Source organism: Panthera tigris, chromosome C2, assembly GCF_018350195.1.
Source record: "Panthera tigris isolate Pti1 chromosome C2, P.tigris_Pti1_mat1.1, whole genome shotgun sequence".
Lineage (NCBI taxonomy): Eukaryota > Metazoa > Chordata > Mammalia > Carnivora > Felidae > Panthera > Panthera tigris.
Window position 1 is genome coordinate 71,572,831 of NC_056668.1, and position 11,294 is coordinate 71,584,124.

The window sequence follows — 11,294 nt, forward strand, 5'->3', positions numbered from 1 at the left end:
GGCTCTGAGCCACCAGCCCAGAGCCCAACGCGGGGCTTGAACTCACGGACCGCGAGATCGTGACCTGAGCTGAAGTCGGAGGCTTAACTGACTGAGCCACGCAGGTGCCCCTCATGTGGTCCTATTCTAACAGGAGTTGTTGCCATCATTGCTTTCTTCTAGTTCCAGGAAAATCCTTATTTTTACCTTTCCAAATCCCAATACCTCCTTCTCGCCACTGCCTCTCCTCTTTCCCCCATCAACTTTTCCAACTTACAGAGGTTTTTTTTGTATTCCCCCTCCCCCCCACCATTTGGAGGGGTTCTTGAATGCAAGTGTTCCTGACTTCAACCAACAGAAACTGTGCATCCTTTGGGCAGGAAAGGAATTCTTGGAAGGACAGTAGGTAGGTGTCAATGTGAGGCTGAAGATCTTGGTGAGCAAATGAACAGCACCAAGGGGAGGTGGGCAGCTGTAAGCACAGCCGTGGCCATGCCATGGGGACAGCCTGCTTGGAAAGCTGTGTCACTGTGGCTGCTGAGTACTGCCCCTGGCACTGCTGTCATCATTGCCTCAGACATCAGAGGCTGCTGCTGTCACCTCTGGAGCAGTCAGCTTCTTTGCATCGCTTCCTCCAGACCCATGGTTCTAAGCACAGACTCAGATGGTTGAGCCTGGATCATGCAATCATACGCTAATTTCCAAGGCATGGGGCTCTGTTTCCTACCACGGCCGTGCAAAGAAAGACTACATAGTAAGGGGGTTTGGATGCTGACCACTTCTCAAAAACAACCCAGCAAATACTATTATAGATCCAAGTCTTAGGTAAATGGTGTTCTTTTCCCCAAACAGAAGAAGGGAGTCATTTCTGCTCTCAAAGGGATGAGTATCCCTTTCTCTTTCACAAGGAATACCAGCTGCCTGGAGTTTTCTGATATATACTGACATATAATTAATTTTTATAGTTAAACGATATGAATTTGTAAATATTTATATGTTTATTATCTTTATATTACACTTAAAATAACTGGATACTATATTATATTAATATAGTATAATTAATCTATGTTAATGGTCTCCTTAGCAACCATCTCCAACATAAGATTAGGATAATTGTATTTTAAATAAGAAATGTACGGTACTCGCTCCAGCATCCCGTATGCTAAGATTGGAATGATAAATAAGAAATCTATAACTTCAAAATTTCTAAAACGTAACATTTAAAAACATTTAAACAGGGGTGCCTTGGTGGCTCAGCCGGTTAAGTGTCTGACTTTGGCTCAGGGCATGATCTCTCCGTCCGTGAGTTCAAGCCCTGCTTCAGACTCTGTGCTAACAGCTCAGAGCCTGGAGCCTGCTTCAGATTCTCTCTGCCCCTCCCCCACTAGTGGTCTGTCAATCTCTCAAAAATAAATATGCAGTAAAAAAAATGTTTTAAACCACATTTAAACAGATGTTAAAGGGAGTGTTCAATAGTAGGGAAATATTTTTGCTTTGGAAGGCTAAATGTATGTACTTGCAATACTCCACAGCTACAAAGAGAAACTCTGCACACTTTCAAGGATAGTGTGGTCAAATACTACGTCAGTCTGTCACTTAGCATAAGGTTTTTGAGCATTAAGATGTTGACAGTCGCTCTAATATCTCATCTGCTTTAGAGTGCAATAGTTAGGAAACAAGATGTTTTCCATAAATGTATTTTCCAGGTAACTGGGTATCAACCTCAGCACTGATTTTTTTCATTCCGATTGTTTAAAATTCTTTTTTTATGTTTATTTATTTGTTTTGAGAGAGAAAGTGTGTGCAGGCATGCTCACACATACAAGCAAGGGAGGGGCACAGGGAGAGGGAAAGAGAGAATCCCAAGCAGGCTCCCCACTCAGAGCCAAGCCCACGCAAGACTCAATCTCACAACCACAAAATCATGACCTGAGCTGAAATTAAGAGTCGGTCGCTTAACCCACTGAGCCACTCAGACAGAGGGTTCACAGAGTTGTACACCCATCACCACAATCAATTTTAGAACATTTTCGTCACTTCAGAAAGAAACTCCATACCCATTAACGCTCTCTCCCCAACACTCTTCAAGCCCCAGACCTACGTAACTGCTAATCTTTCCATTTCTATAGATTTGCCTATTCTGGACATGTCATATAAATCGAATCATGTATGTGGCCTTTTGTGACTGACTTCTTTCACTTAGTATGTTTTCAAGGTTCATCTGTGTTGTAGCATGTATCAGAACTTTATTCTTTTTATGGTCGGATAATATTCCATTGTACAGATATACATTATCTTTCTACGTATCCTTCAATTTTGTCTTTCTATGTATCCTTCAATGGTTGTTTTGGCTGTTTCCACTTTTTGGCTATCGCAAATACTGCTGTTATGAACATTCGTGCATATATTTTTATATGGCCCTATATTTTCATTTCTTTTGGGTACCTACAAATGGAATGGCTGGGTCATGTGATAACTCCATGTTTAACCCTTTGAGAAACTGCCAGACAATTTTCCAAAGTTTCTGCACCGCTTCACATGCCTGACAGAGACGTGTGTGAGGGTCCCAGTCTCTCCCCATCTTCGCCAGTACTTGTTATCCGTCTTTTTATTTTAGCCATCCTGGTGGGTGTGAAGTGATTTCGAGTTGCATTTTCCTGGTGACAAATGATGTTGAGCATCTCTTCATGTGCTTATTGGTCATTTGCATATCTTCTGGAGAAATGTATGTTCACATTCTTTGCCCATTTTTTAATTGGTTTATTTGTGTTTTTGTTATTGAGCTGTAAGAATTATGTAAGTTAGTCTGTTCTTGATGACCTAGAGCCCTGTTATGAGCATCAATGACTGAGGGTCACTGAGCATGGGTTATGGACCCCTGCAAGGCTGTCTGCCCTATTTTAAAGGGCAACATGGCATGGTCAGGAGGAACTAAAAGCAGTTACAAGAGCATGCCCTCATATATTTATGTTTCTTTTTTTCTTACTCTCTGCCATCACCCCTTATTCTCAAAGGAGATAAATAAAGAAATATTTATTATTACTCTAGGTAGAGGCTGAGGATGACTCAGTTTATCCCATGTATGAGGTGCCCATCTTTGAGACAGCATTCTGCTGTGTTTTGGTTAATGATAGTTGCCAGAAATTTGATTTCTGGAAGAATTAGGTGGCATTTTACATAGGCAGAGGTAAGAAATTGAATACGATGGGATTAATTAGGGCAGGGTTTGGGGGAGGTGAGTCTTCAGTGAAATCACTAAGGTAGTGATAATAACCTGGTAGAGAAGAGGAGATCCCTGCAGGAGGGACTTTGCAAGATGTGTATGGGAAATGCATCATGGGTGCAACAGATCTTGGTAACTATGGTGAGAAGCAATGAAGAGGAAGAATGTCCTTCAGAGTGGTGAAATTTGCCCGAATTCAGCCTTTGCACCCAGTAGTAATAATCGGTTCTGACAGGTCAATCATCCTCTTCTGCTAGTGTGAGGAAAAAAAAAAAAAAGATCACTCCTCCCTGTTTCCGCTCACCAGCTTCCCCTCCTCTGCGGACCCCACCCTGCCCCCAGCTTGTGGCTAAACTGCCCAACTGCCAATTAAAACCCACACTTCCCAGCATGCCTTGCACAACCCAGAAGCCCCCATCCCCACCATTCATTCTGTTCATCAGCTGAAAGCAGCCGTAGCAAATCAGCTTCCAGATTCAGGGCGCCTACCACAGGGCCTTTCGCTCTCTGGGGGCCTCTCCTCACTACCTCCCCTGACTGTGGCTGAACCTGCTACCACTTGATAGCAAACCACACTTGACACAGGAACAGGGAGGAGAATGGGGCCCATTGCTCTGCGCCTCTACAAAATCAACAAAGTTGTGCTTCTTCTCCTCCCACAACAGGCTGCTTCTGAGCCTTCCGCCCTTCCTTCCTCTCTCCCAGGGTCTCAGGAGGCCTGGCAGGGCCCCCAGTGGTAGTCTTCTTTTTGACGTGTAGAGCTTCTGGGGGTGGGTGCGTGTAAAATGAATTTGAGAGCTTTTGACTGGTGCTCTGTAGCAGTTTGTATGTGCTTTGCCCCATGCCAAGGCCTCTTGGGTCTCCAGAACCAGCACTTTCTTCTCTCTCTGGTGCTCCCTCCCTTCTAAGGAACCCGCTTCTTGTCCTACAGCTGACCTCCAGACCTGAACCCTCCCTGTTTGAGGAATCCCACCACCAATTTTTTTTTTTTTTTTTTTTTGGATTCTTTTGCTTTCCTGAGCAGCCAGGACCTTGTCTCATGCTTAGGCCTTTCCTTCTCCTGGCATGCTAGAATGCCCTAGCTGTTGGGAAACACGGGCAGACTGTGGAGCAAGCCAGGCTTCAAATCCTGACATGAGTCCACCATTCTGAAATCTCTGAAAATCAAAGGTGTTTTTGTTTGTTTTGCTTTGTTTGTTTGTTTTTGGTGTCTTTTGTTTTGTTTTGTCTTGTTTTGGTGAGTTTGCCACAAACTTACTGGGTTGCAAAACCTGACCTGAACTGACAAAACCCTATTTTGCTCACTTTATCGTTTGCCCACTTAGTATACATATTCATGTTTGTTGAAAAAATATTAATTTGTTGATTTCGGGGTGTGGTTCTAGACCCTGTTGAAAGAATTAGCTAGCATATGCACTGTGTTACCCTTGTAAATCATGAAAGAGCATGATTTTTTGAGACACTCTTGGCCCCAGAATTTTAGGATGGGTTATTTTGGACCTGTACTATAATGCCACACAGAAGAGGACTGGATAATTGTAGACATCCAAGTGAGAGAACACCACAGAGCTGATCAAAATCACAGCCATGAAAACTTAAGGGTATAGGAAAATAATTGCAATGCATTGTTATAAATTATTTATGTAAATTTTTAAAAGAACACATGGAATCTGAACTTTATATTTATTTCTGAGAGAGAGAGAGAGAGAGAGAGAGAGAGAAGAGAGCGTGCACAAGCGGGGGAGGGGCAGAGAGAGAGGGAGACAAGGAATCCAAAGCAGGCTCCAGGCTATCAGTACAGAGCCCCATGCAGAGCTCAAAGCCATGAATTGGGGGATCATGACCTGAGCTGAAGTCAGTTGCTTAACTGAATGAGCCACCAGGTGCCCCTAAACTTTATATTTAAAAAAACATATTACTTATGCATAGAAGAAGCTTGGAATGCAACATACCATAATGTTAATAGAGAGTTGTCTCTGTATTGTGCCTCCATGGTTGATTTTCTTCTTTTTAGCGTTTCCAGTGTCTATGTAATGCTGTTATAGTCAGCAATTTTTTTAAAAAAAACCACTAACTTACTAAAAACAAGTTGGTACTAACACTTTTTACTTTGTGGCCTTGGGCAAGACATGTGACCAACCACATGACCCCAATTTTCTCTTCTGTAATTTAAGACTATTAGTACCTACTTCACAGAGTTGTTGAGGGACAATGTATGTACCTAGGCAGGTGGCCATGATTTTTGGACCTCATGTCAAGGTCTGCTTTATCCTCCACCAGGCGTGGGCTGCCCATTGTTTTCTTACAATAGCACAGGGCAAGTTCCCCACACCTTGCCTGCTATGACTCCTTGTAAGCAGGGATGATCAATCAACAGTCCATTCAGGTCTGTCTGTCAGTTGCCTTGCCGTTGTTGTAGTCTTCTTCTTCTTCTCCTTTTTCTTCTTCTTCTTCTTCTTCTTCTTCTTCTTCTTCAAGTTTATTTATTTATTTTGAGTGAAAAAAAGAGAGCAGGAGAGGGACAGAGAGGGGCTGAGAGAGAGGGAGATGGAATCCCAAGCAGGCCCCATGCTGTCAGCACAGAGCCCAATATGGGGCTTGAACTCACAAACTGTGAGATCATGACCTGAGCTGAACTTGGCTGCTTAACCGACTGAGCCACCCAGGTGCCCCACGTTGCCTTGACTTCTGCCACACGCAGAGGGTTTTCCACTCTGCCAAGTCTTATGCCAGTTGTGGACTCGATCCCATCTCTGTTCATCTCGACCTGATCCCTCTGCCAGGGAAAATAGATATATTTATATGACAACGCATGCTTTGCGAGAGATATTCAGCACTGACCCTTCCTTTCTTTCATTACCTTATTTCTTGAAAGAGCAGTTGTCCCTCCCTGTGTTTATTTTCGTATGCCTAGGCACTAATTAACCAGCACCCTGGCTCCTGACCCCACCCCTCTACTTAAAAACTGCTGCTTTGAAGATCATTCATTCGCTAGTCCACGTACACATACAAGCACCTGATGTGTGTCAGCAGTGAATAAAAGTTCTTTCCTTCAGGGGCACCCAATCTAGTTGGAGAGGCAGACAAGTAGTGAGTACATTTATAAGATGTTAGCCAGTGACATGAATTTAAAAATGTTATGAAGAAAAATTAAAGTAAGGGAAAAGAAAGTGATGCAGGGGTGCCCTTTTAGATGCTATGTTCAAGGAAAGCCTCCTTGAGGAGGTGACATTTGAGCAGAGGCCTAAAGGAAATTAGGGAGTGTGGTGTTTGGCTATCTGGCGGAGGGAGAGGGCATTCCAGGCCTAGGAAAAAGCAAATGGCAAAAGCCCTGAGACAGAAGCCTGCTTGGCTCAAATGAGGAGCTATCAGGAGGACAATATGCTCTGCGTGGAGCAAATGAGGAGGAAAGTGTTAGGGTATGAAATCAGAAGGAAAGAGAGGGGACCTGTAGGTTCATAGCCCTCCCAGGAGGGTAATCTGAAAGCCCTCCCTTGTGTAATCTGAAACTGGCCCCTGTACTCAGAGGGCAGGGAGAGACCTAAGAAAGGGCAGGCTGCTCAGGGTTGGTAGGTGGCAATGTTAATAATAGGTACGGGAACTTACATACAAGTCCTGTCCTGAGCAGCAGCAGCAAGATGAATGGATCCCTGCACCCGCCCTCCAATCTGAAAAGTTTATAAGGAGGACCCGACTGGGCACATAGATACCATGCAGGTGTTTTCAACATCACATCACCATCTCAAGGCTCTGTCCTTGGAGGAGACTCTGGGAGTGGGAAAGGAAAGTGGAACCCATATTCCAAAGGACAGGGGAGGGAAAGAGGAGCCTGTGAGTGCCTAGGTCCAGCTCATGGGTCTGTCAGTGATCATGTCTTTTTTGATCACATTCCCCAACAGAACCAGATCACGCAAGGCGTTGAGCCCATGATAAAGACTGAGATTTATTTTATTTTATTTTATTTTATTTTATTTTTTATTATTTATTTTGAGAGAGAGAGAGGGAGAGAGAGAATCCCAAGCAGGCTCCACCCTGTCAGCACAGAGCCCAACGTGGAACTCGATCACGACCCAAGCCAAAATCAAGAGATGCTTAACCAACTGAACCACCCAGTTCCCCTGTAAGGACTCAGATTTATATTCATCAATTGTGAAAAAGGATTTCTCAATGACCAATAAGTGACTTTTCTTAAATCTTCAACCTCTCCAACTGCTCTAGAGCAAATGACACTTCAACCTTCATTCATTTAAGAAATTTTCTGTTGCTAGAGGCACCGGGGTGGCTCAGTAGGTTGAGCTTCTGACTTCGGCTCAGCTCGTGATCTCACAGTTCTTGAGTTCAAGCCCCATAATGGGCTTGCTGCTGTCACACTGTCAGCACAGAGCCCACATTGGATCCTCTGTCCCCTTCTCTCTGCCCCTCCCCCACTTGTGCTCTTTCCAAAAATAATAATAATAAACATTAAAAAAAATTCTGTTGCTAAAAAACAAAACAAAGAAACAAAGGTTCCCTGGATGGTTCAGCCCATTGGGCATCAGACTCAATTGGGCTGGGGTCATGATCTCACAGTTCATGGGATCGAGCCCTGCATTGGGCTCCATGATGGCAGCGCAGAGCCTGCTTGGAATTCTCTCTCTCTCTCTCTCTCTCTCTCTCCCCCCACCTCTCTCTATGCCCCTCCCTTGCTCTCTCTGTCCCTCTGAAAATAAATAAGCATTCAAACAAACAAACGGAAACAGACTCATGCAGAAAACAATCTGGTGGTTGTGAGAGGGAAGGGGTGGGGCGATGGGAAAAATAGGAGACGGGATTTAAAAGGTATAAGATACATCAAGGAGATGTAGTGCACAGCATTAGGGAATATAGTTAACAATATTGTAACAACTTCGTATGGTGACAGGTGGTAGCTAGTCTTCTCACAGTGATCACTTCTTAATGTATGTAGATATTGAATCACTATATCGTACCCCTGAAACTAATACAATATTGTATGTATTGTTCGCCAACAACACTTCAATAAAAAGAAAGAAAGAGAGAAAAACCTTTGCTGGGCACCCACTAGGTGCTAGACCAGGTATTGCTAGGGATGCATACCAATGTGAACAAACCATAGTCCCTGCCTGCCAGGACCCCTACCCCCGGAAAGGCAGAAGTGGAACAAGAACTGCCCGTGTGCAGCACTGGACAGAAGAACCTTGATCAGACTCCTGCAGACGTGCAGAGAGATGCCATCACCTCTCCTACAGTCTCTCCTTGGCATGACTTTATCTCATGCATCACCTTCCTGATCTCTCCTTCGGTCTTTGACCCCACACCCAGTCCCATCTTGTAAGCATGCAGTTCAGACGCTGCCTTTTCCACAAAGCTTCCTTTGGAGTCACCCAGTAGTCATGCACCTTTCTCCCATGACTCTCCCAGCACCTGTCTTTGCATGATTCATTCCCTCCCAACTCTGCCCTGAACTGAACCATGCCTATTGTGTGTGTCCCTCCCCATCAATGTCACAGTGCTAGCTGCACCTTGGCACTGACAGGATACTTCTGCAGGAATCTTGTCATCTTTGCACCACACGAAATCTTTGATCATATGTTGATACTGTCAGTATTTCTAGAAAAGGAAGAGGCAGGGGCAGGGTCCACACGGAGGTCAGTTACTGGAATTAGTGGCTGAGTGAGGCCATGGGCTCATTATCCTAGGAGAGCTTTGTGAGTTGTGTAAGTCCCCACCTCGTGGGCAACAAGGAGCAAGAGGAGCTGACCTGAGGATTTGAGACCCACCCCCTCCCCCAACGGTTACAACAGAGGAGTAAACAAGCCAAGAAGGACCTTCAGCCAAGCCACCCTCCCTCACCCTCAGTCGTTGCATTGAACCCTAAGCTTTTCCAGGACTGGCATCATGAGGGGTTGAGTGGTTCCACCGTGGGCGGTGGCCTCTCCTCTTTCCGTTTTTGACTTTTGGTTCTTAAAAACTACATTCCAAACGAGGGAAATGAAACTACTGAAGACTCTCCCCCAGCAGCCGGCTGATGTGGGGCAAGAGAACAATTCCCAGTTAAGGCCCCAAAGGAAATCCCCTCCCTGTCATGTGCCGAGGCCAGGAGAAGTGGGGGAGGCACCAGCTCATTGCTTGGCCAGGCCCAGCTACCAAGGTATAGGGCCAGATGGAAGGGCTGCCCTGTCTGTGGTTGGGGCAGAGAACCCAAGGTGGACTAGAAAACACCACAGGGAGATCTCGGTGGGGAGGCTTTGCAGAGGAGGGGAACCCAAGCAATGCCTTGGGGATGGGGAGGGTTGGGGTAGGCGGAGGAGAGGCCATTGCAAATAAGGGAAGCCTCTGACAGAGGGAATACAGAGTGGGGAACATTTGTTCTGTGTTTAGGGAAATTGTGAGCAGACCAGATTGGATGAACCCACTCTCTTCACTGAAAGGAAAGAAGGCTAAGAGGAAGAAGGTAGTCCCAGCCCCTGCTGTCATCAAAACTCAGGAGGCCAAGAAGGTGGTCAATCTCCTGTTTGAGAAAAGGCCCACAAGTTTTGGCATCAGATAGGACATCCAGCCCAAAAGCGACCTCACCTGCTTCTTCAAATGGCCCCACTACATCTGGCTGCAGAGGCAAAGGCCTTTTCTCTAGAAACGTCTAAAAGTGCCTCTCATGGGGGTGCCTGGGTGGTTCAGTCTGTGGAGTGTCTGACTTTGGCTCAGGTCATGATGTCTCGGTTTGTGAGTTCAAGCCCCGCATTGGGCTCTGTGCTGACAGCTCGGAGCCTGGAGCCTGCTTTGGATTTTGTGTCTCCCTCTCTCTCTGCCCCTCCCCCACTTGTGCTCTGTCTGTCTATCAAAAATAAATAAAATGTAACAAAAAAAATTTTTTTAAGTGCCTCTCATGATTAACCAGGTCACCCAGGCCTTGGACCGCCAAACAGCTATTCAACTGCTTAAGCTGGCCCACAAATACAGACCAGAGACAAAGCAAGAGAAGAAGCAGATATTGTTGGCCTGGGATGAGAAGAAAGCTGCCAGCAAAGGGCATGCCCCCCCTCGGTGGCCACCTGTCCTTCAAGCTGGGGTTAAAACTGTCACCACCTTAAGGGAAAATAAGTCTCTGCTGGTAGTGATTGCATATGATGTGGATCCCATTGAGTTGGTTGTCTTCCTGCCTGCCCTATGTCATAAGATGAGGGTCCCCCACTGCATTATCAAGGTGAAGGCCAGACTAGGGCATCTTGTCTACAGGAAGACCTGCACCAATGTTGCCTTCACACAGGATAACTTGGAAGACAAAGGTGCTCTGGCTAAGCTGATGGAAACCATTAGGACCAATTACAATGACAGAAATGATGACATTCACTGTCACTGAGGAGGTAACGTCCTGGGTCCAAAGTCGATGGCTCACATCGCCAAATTGGAAAAACCAAAGGCTAAAGAACTGGCCACCAAACCGGGCTGAGTGTGTGCTGTTGAATGTTCTGTACATCAAAGTCATAAAGAGTTCTCTTTCAAAAAAAAAAAAAAAGACTGGTTGAAACCCACTTGTAGACACATGTTGAAGTGTGGGAGGTAACAATGACGAGAGGCTGGAGGCAAGATCAGGCTACAGGAGGCACCTGGACTTTCTCCCCCACTTGACAAGTGTCCAGCTTCTTGCTTTCACCTCACATCTCCTCGGAAACCCTGGTGTCCTGCTTGACACTAAATTTGGCTTTGTTACAGTTGAGCAGGAGATGGGTACAAACTCACATATGGAGCAGGCTCAAAGAAAAAGGCTCAGAGTCCCCCAGACTGTCACCATCCCAAGGAGGGATGTGCTTGGCTAGGGCAGGGCTGGATGCACGGTTGAACTCCAGAGGAAGTACCCTGATCCCTTCTGCCTCGACCAGCCTGCTTGGGAAGGGGTCTAATCCTGGGCTCTGCAGCCAGGGCTACAGCCTTGCTGGCATGAAAAGTGATCTGTCTTCAGCTGCAAAGCAACATTGGTTTCAACTGGAAGTCTTAGGTCCTTCCAGCTCGCTCTAGAGCTGTTGGTGCAATTTGCCAACAGACTGGCCTGTCTCCACACATCCATGAAGACCACTGGTTTTGTAACCGTTTTTGT

General features: G+C 45.7%; 1 pseudogene; it reads left to right on the forward strand.

The window, feature by feature from the left end:
• The first annotated feature begins 476 nt into the window (after nt 1-476).
• On the forward strand, nt 477-10,649 carry LOC102952465 (annotated as a pseudogene).
• The last annotated feature ends 645 nt before the right edge of the window (nt 10,650-11,294 follow it).